Raw genomic sequence first — 7,995 nt, forward strand, 5'->3', positions numbered from 1 at the left:
AATAACAAGTAATTGCAAAGACCATCACCTGGATCATACACACCTTGGTCTCCAGAGTGACATCATTGCTCTTCAGTTCTTAGCAGAGGTCTCTGACAGAAGAATTTTCCAATGCAATTAAGCTTTTTTATTTTTGGCAGCAGCTTGAGGTGTTTGGAGTCCCAGAGGCCAGAAAGATTGAGATATAAGCTATCACATCAAGGGCTGGATAGGGGAGATATGTGTTGAGTGGAGTAGGTAGGAGTAGAAATGAATGCTGATGGAGCAGGAAAATGATGGATCAAAACACATGTGCCAAGGGTGGGGACAACACTGAATCTAATCTATTGATTATCTTTACAATTAAGAAATTTCTTTAATGCGCTCTTTTCTGTAAAATGCTTGTCTGTCAGATAATGTTCTAAATCTGAGCATTCAAATTAAGACAAACTAGGAAGAAGGATCAGGATTGGCCATCCACTTCTGAAATAGGAGACCTTAAAAAAACCCTATATACAATAAGATTTAGACGAGCAAATATGGCAACTGAGACTGAGCCCTCAGGTGTGAAAACCCAGAGGAAGAGGAACAACTGTAAGCAGGCACCAGTGATTGGACCATGGAATGTGTCTCAAAAAAACCCTTCTAAGCTCAATGAAAAGGAAAGAGTTTGAGATACTTTGAACCATAATAATTTTAAAAAGAAAGGGCAAAACTTATTAATAGGCGGTAATAAATATATGAATTTTCTTCTGTCAACATAATTTCTTTTCACAAGCATTTTCCATTTTATTTTAATTTTATATTGTTTTGCATAGAGACTTCACGTATACTGTGCTTCATTCATGTATATTGTGTTTCATATTGTTGTTATTGTTGTGTACCACACAGATGGTATTGAACCATAACTGACCCTCTAGGTAGTTTTCAGGGCAGTTAATCACAAAGGAAGATACTGGTCATCCTTCTCACCTGGAGTAGCTGGTGGCCTAGAACCACACATATCTTCAGGATTGCAGTGTGGCTTTTTGCCACTAGGCTACCAGAGCTCCCCGTATTTCATATGATCACCAGTGTACATCGTTTTTTGGTCTGTGGGGTTTTTATTTAAAATACTTTGCCATTCATTTATGCCCATTATTACCTTGTAAATCTTACATTTGATTGTTGTGGATGCTGAGTGTACTTTTAATTTTCTCTTCTACCTCTTTCGCCTTTAATGCAGTTTGAACTTCTTCCTTTGTAATCATTGACTCTTGTTTATATGATGGTGTTGTTAGGTGCCATCAAGTCAAGTATGACTCATATCGACTCTATGAACAAAAGAGCTGAACCCTGTTTTATCCTGTACCGTTCTCTCCCTTCCTGACACACAAGAGCTCATAGTGACAGTCACCATGTCAATCCACCTGGTTGAAGATCTTCCTTTTCTTCCCTGTATCATATCCTTCTCCAAAAATATTCCTCCTAGCAACATGCCCAAAGTGTGTGAGGTGAAGCCTCATCATTATTGCCTCCAAAGAACACCTCTGGCTGTACCCTCTCCAAGACATGTCTGTTTGTTCTTTTGACCATCCATAAGATGTTCAGCACTCTTCTTCAAAATCACAGCTTAAAGGCGTTAATTGTTCTTCCATGATTCTTATTCATTGTCCAGCTCTCAAATGTATATCAAGTATCATAAAGACTATAGTCTGAATCAGATGCGCTGTAGTCCTGAAAATTTCAAGTGTCCATCAATTCTTTTTGATAGAGTGACTATGTACTTCTTCTATCTTCTTTTGAAGCTTCCTGAATAATTCAAAATTTACCTATAGCATTTCTGATTATTGCAACTCGAGTTTTTTAATTTTGTTTTCAATTCTTTCAACTTGAAAAATGATGAGAATCTTTTCCTTTTTGTTCTCCAGTTCTAAGTCTTTGTACATTGCATTATAATACTTGGCTTTGTCTTCTCAAGTTACCCTTTGACGTAATGCTGAAATTATTTTCTGAAATAATTCTCTTTTACTTCTGTATTTATCCCCTTTGTTTTGGTATCTTGACAATCTCTTTCAATTCTCATTGTCTTTTTGACATCCATAGTGGTCTTTTCTTCCTTCTCTGTGTAACAACCTTTTGTTCTCTTCATGGATTATATCTTTGACGTGATCCCATAACCCATCTGTTCTTTGATAATTAGTGTTCAATATCTCAAAACTATTCTGGAGATGATTCTTTAAATTCAGGTGGGATAGCCTGAAATTCATATTTTTGGTTTTGTTGGGTTGTTTCCATTTTCTTTGCCTTAAATTGAACCTGAACCTGAGTAACTGATGGTCTATTCTACAGTCAACACCTGGCATGGATTTGACTATTGATATTGCGCTTCTCCAATTATTCTTTCCAGAGTTATCTAGGGTGAGGTCCAAGTGTAAACTGAGATATAGATGTAACTATGTATGCCTATGTTCGTAGCAGCAATATTTCACAACAGTAAGAATATATTAACAGCCTAAATGCCCATCAACAAGTGAATGGATTAAGAAATTGTAGTACAGCCAGGATGAGATGGATTGATACAATAATTGGGGCAATGGGAGTAGGTATATTGGAATCAGGGAGACTAGCTCAGGGCAGGCTTCAGAGCTGCTGAACATAAGGTTGCTCAATGGCACATAACAACAACAACAACACTGAGACAAAGGGATATTATGCAGCAGTAAGGAACACTGATTTTGTAAAATAGTCTATAATATGGGAGATTCTAGAGAGCATTATGCTTAGTGAAAAATAACTCTGTCTGATAAGGACAAATACTGTGTAAGACTATTTTATAAAAATAGAAAATACCTGAGCAAGATGTGCATAAATGTTTAAAAAGGAAGGGGGAAAGAGAAGGAGGCATAACGGGAGAAAGAGGGAATTTAGTAGAATATCAGAGGTTAGTGGGCAGATGAGGGGGTGAAGGAAGAGGAAAGGTTCAAAGGAGATTTTATAAAATGGGATAATATTAGGCCAAATGGGATAATAACAGAGCAAAAGTATTTATATAAAGTACAATTCATTTGAGTGATTGTATAAAACACATGCATTAAAAATAGAATCTAAATTGAGCTGAGGAAAAGTGTTGATGATGAGTAAGTCATTGGATATACAGAATTTTATGTCCAGCCAAGATTGTGCTTTCTGATTATCACTTCTGCCTTATTATTCCAACTTTTGCATTCCAGACTTGCATTCCGCAATTGCATCTTGGTTGCATGTTTGGTCAATTTCAGACGGCCAAGTTGGTAAATATCCTCTATATCCTGCTCTTTAGCTTTAGTTGTAGGTCCATTCATTTAGATAACTGTTGCATTAACAGATTTCCCCTGTATTTATATGGCTAGTATCCTGTAGTTCAAATCATTGTACTTTAGGATCAATCTTGAAATTCTATTTTTCACTATGAATGCAGCACCATTCTTTCTGGTTTTAATTCCTAGCATAATAGACCATGCATATGACTTTCTGATTCAAATGGCTCATGCTAATTCATGTCAGTTCAATAATGCCTAGAATAAAGATCTTTTTTGTATTCCATTTCACTTTTCATAATTTCCCATTTTTCTACATTAATACTTCACACATTGCACAATTCCACTTTCAAAAAATGCCTATAACTGGTTTTAATTTAAATAACATTTTTATATTATCCTGGTTTACTTGCAAAGTTCATATATGTTGTTTTTCACCCTGGGTCTTTTCTATTTCCTTTACTCACCCCTACATTCACCCATCAAATTGCACGACCCTATGATGAACCCCCCATCTATCTTCACCCCACTGCCCCCACCTCTCACCCTCCTTGGATCCTCATACGCGTTCTACAATAATAGTCTTATACTGTATTTGTCCTTATGAAACTGAGTAAATTAATTTAGCATAATGGTCTCCAAGGCCTCCCAAGTTAGGTAGTGGTTTACAAAATCACTGCTCCTGAGTGTGAGTAGTATTCCATCGTGTGAATGTACCATAATTTCTCAACCCATTTGATTGTGGTTGGACATTTGGGCTACTTCCATGATCTTCCATAGGTGGATTCTGTTGCTATGAACATTAGTGTTCAAGTTTCCATTGAGGCACCTCAGTTCTAATTTTCTTGGGGTATATTCAAAACAATGGAATAGCTTGGTCATAATTGAGTGCCTTCCAATCTTAGCTCTGCCTCTATTACTATATTCCTATCTTGTTCATAGGATTTTCAGATACAGATAACACAAATTTGATTGTTGAAAGTGAGGAGGACTTAAAACATTTCCTGCATAAGATCAAAGAATACAGTTTTCTCAATCTTGGCTGTAATTTATTATTACACACACAGTCAAAAGTCTATGCCTAGACAATAAAGTGCAAAAGAAATTCTTCCGGTATTCTCTAGATTCAGCCAGGTTCCATCTTATATGAATAATTTTATTGGTGGTGCCATGGTCTCTTCTAAAACAAAATTGAACTTCTTTCAGTTTTCTGTCACAGTACTGTTCTAGTGATTTTTGGATAATCTTCAGGAATATTTTGCTTGCATATGATATTAATTATATTGTTTTATAATTTCTCCAGTCGGTTGGATCATCTTCCTTAAGAAAGAGAACAATTACGAATCTTTTCCAGTCGGTCATCTAAGCAGCTGTTCTCCAAATTTCCTTTCGTAGCCTTATGAACACTTCCAGGATGGCATCTGTTAGTTGAAACATATAAATTGGTCTTTCATCTATTCATAGGGTTTTATTTGGTTTTTTTTTTTTTTTGCCAATGCCTTCAGTGAAGCTTGAATTTCTTCCTTCATTACCAATTAGCTCTTGATCATACAGTACTTTCTGAAATAATTGCGTTCCACCATCTTTCGATGTTTCCTTGAAAGTTCGAAGTTTTTCCCATAGTGCATCTCATTATTGCAACTTGAGGCTTGAATTTAGTTGTCAGTTCTTGCTGAATGAGTTCTTCCCTTTTTATCCTCCAATTCCAGTTCTTGTGTATTCCAGTATAATACTTTCTCTTCTCGAGCAATCCTTTGACATCTTCTATTCGACTCTTTCACTTCTCCATTTCTTCCTCTCATTTTAGCTTCTTGACATTCTAGTGGAATTTTCAGTCTCTCCCTACATCCGTTTTGATTTTATCTTTCTCCTCTGTCTTGTAATGATCTTTTGCTTTCTTCACAGATGAGATCCTTAATGTCATTCCACAATTTACCTAGTCTTAGGTAATTTGCGTTCAATAGCTCAAGTCTATCCTTAAGATGATTTTAAAATTGAGATAAGATAAAGTCAAGATCATATTTTGATATTTTAGACTCATTTTCATTTTATTTAACAACAATTTGATTTTGAGCATAATAGTCTGCTCTTCAGTCAGCACCTGTCCTGATTTAAATGCTGAAATTGAAAGTTTCCAATGATTCTTTCCACAGATGTATTTAATCTGGTTTCTGTGTAATCTTTCATGTGAGAGATGAGTAAAGTTACCATTTTTAATTTTTTTATAGTTATTTGCAAAGAATAAGTAATTCAGTATACAAAATTTCATCATTTTATTTTTGGCCTCATTTCTGTTTTCAAGTCCACACTTTTTCTGACACTTGCTTACAAAACTGCACATTGCAAGAGTTGAGCAAGAAATGGCAGTACATTTTGAGTTATATGAAAATTTAATAATTCTTTTAGCATTTTTATTAGCTAAATGGACCTTTTGCACTGTTTATATTTAATGACAATTACCATTTAAACTTATGCTTCATGTATTGTTACATGTAAACTGGTAACTTGTGCTACTTATTAATGAAAGAAAACCTTTACAACCTAGCCTAAAATGGAAAAGCATAATAACTTGTTTGATTCCCCACCCCACATTGTTCACTGTCATTTAGAAAATTAGATGTTACAAAGATAAAAAAAATCAATGAACTAAATAACTCACTTTCCCATCAGTAAAAGTGTGAGACTGAGTTATCATACTTTCTCATTCTGGTGACAACTCTGAATAAATGAGTGGTTGTGCAGCACACTATGCTTGAATAAGAAACACTTTCAACCACTTGGAGAGAATACAAAGAAGTTAGTTAGAAGCTATTTACTTAGCTTCTCCAAGCTGGTGGCATAGTCCATAGGAGTTACACTGGTAAGGTCACACCTCTCTAATGTTTTAAATTCACCAGCAGCTTCTTTGGAAAAAGCTGGGAAATCATCTCCCATCAGATTTACAACCTCAAAGAACTCAATGAAGGGTCAGATTTGAGTTAGTTCCAGATTGATAGCAATACATTTTTGAGAAGTTCAGCTACTTCAGAAAAGAAATCTTAAAATGAAAAGGCCAGTGTTTTGATTAACAATTTTTTTGTTTAAAAATTGTATCTGTAGCTGGCTTCAAATTTGGGGAAAAATACCCATTGCTATTAAAACAGTATGACTAGAAGGCTCACCAGCCCCCCTGGAGCCCGAGCTGGGGAGGCGCTCAGCCCAAGCTGGCCATCATCCAGGAGGCGCGCTTTGCCCAGAGTGCACCAGGCTCCCCTCTGTCCAGCCAGCCAGTGCTCATAACAGTGCAGCGGCAGCTCCCACAGATGATGAAGCCCGTCACCTATGCAGTGGCCGCCCCGTGAGAACCTCCACCTCCCAGCATCCCGTCGTGCAGACGGTCCACGTGGTCCACCAGCTCCCCGCAGGCGCAGTCACCAGCGTCACCGGGCTAGCACCAGCAAGCACATATGCTGTCACTGGACCGACAGTGGTCGCCCAGGCGGCCGTGGTCACCCCTCCTAAAGTGGAGCCACAGGAGAATGGGGATCACCGTGAAGTGAAAGTCAAAGTGGAGCCTCTCCCTGCAATTGGCCATACCCCACTGGGGACCACTGGCCGGGTCATCCAGACATCCCCGTCCACCCCTGTGCAGACGGTCACCATAGTACAGCAGGCACCGCTAGGCCAACACCAGCTACCGATAAAAACTGTAACTCAGAACGGGACTCACGTGGTCCCAGTTGCCACTGCTGTCCATGGACCGGTCACCAGCGCCACTGCGAGCCCCTTACACATGCTGGCGACCCATGCATCAGCGTCGGCGTCCCTGCCCACAAAGCGGCAAAACGGAGAGTCATCAGAGCAGCCAGAACTGAAGCGAATCAAGACCGAGGATGGGGAGGGCATCGTCATTGCTGTGAGTGTGGACGCACCCACTGCTATGCGGGACAAGGGCGTCCAGAAGTAGGACATGCCAAAGGAGGCATCCTCCCGGTGGTCGGGGCCGCTCTTGGACTTGACCCCTCAGCACTCAAAACGCAAACCCGGGTGGCCTTAAGACCCCTGATCTCAAACAACCCACACTTGAAAAAAAACCACACACAGCCAGACCTTGACGGAGCACGGCCTCCTCCCTCGGCACTCTGCTGGCACCTGGGGACAGCGACACAGCAGAGCCCTGAGGGAACGCGGCCTCCTTCCACCACAGCCACAGCCACGTCAGGACCGCCGCCCCTGAGGCCACCATGGCAGCCCCTGAGAACAGTGTTTTGACACACAAGGAGGTAGACTCTTTAAGGGATCCTTTCTTTTAAAAGTAACGGGGTTGTTGGCATTTCAGATCACTCCATTTCTGCGCTGGAAATTTTGGAATCACGCAGTTCACGTGAAATCTCCCCTCGGGAAAAGAAAGGATACTGCTGTTATTGTTAGTTCCCAGCCTGTGGAAAGACTCCTCTTGTCTGTCCTAGTAGAGTTGAGATGACCAGCTCTGAGGAAGCTGCATGCGGGCAGCTGCCTGACGAATGACCCACCTCCTGTGAGGTGACCGAGGCCAGGCTGCATGTGACAGGACCTCGGCTCAGTGCTCAGTGGCCACAGGTGAAGGACTGTTGGACTCAACAGAGCTGCACTTGGGATTTCTTTCTTGATATTTTCTGTTGCTGCTTCTCTGCTCTGAGTAGAACTGGCTTAACAAGTTTCACGTTATGTTCAAAATGACAGAGCTGTGACCACCTCCTTGGAGGAGAGGGAGGTTCCA

General features: G+C 39.8%; 1 pseudogene; it reads left to right on the forward strand.

Annotated features, from left to right (window-relative positions):
* Nucleotides 1-518: 518 nt before the first annotated feature.
* Nucleotides 519-7,203, forward strand: LOC102874778 (annotated as a pseudogene).
* Nucleotides 7,204-7,995: the final 792 nt, after the last annotated feature.

The sequence above is a fragment of the Elephantulus edwardii genome, unplaced genomic scaffold (genome assembly GCF_000299155.1).
Source record: "Elephantulus edwardii isolate Elephantulus edwardi_28Jun2011 unplaced genomic scaffold, EleEdw1.0 scaffold00020, whole genome shotgun sequence".
Classification (NCBI taxonomy): domain Eukaryota; kingdom Metazoa; phylum Chordata; class Mammalia; order Macroscelidea; family Macroscelididae; genus Elephantulus; species Elephantulus edwardii.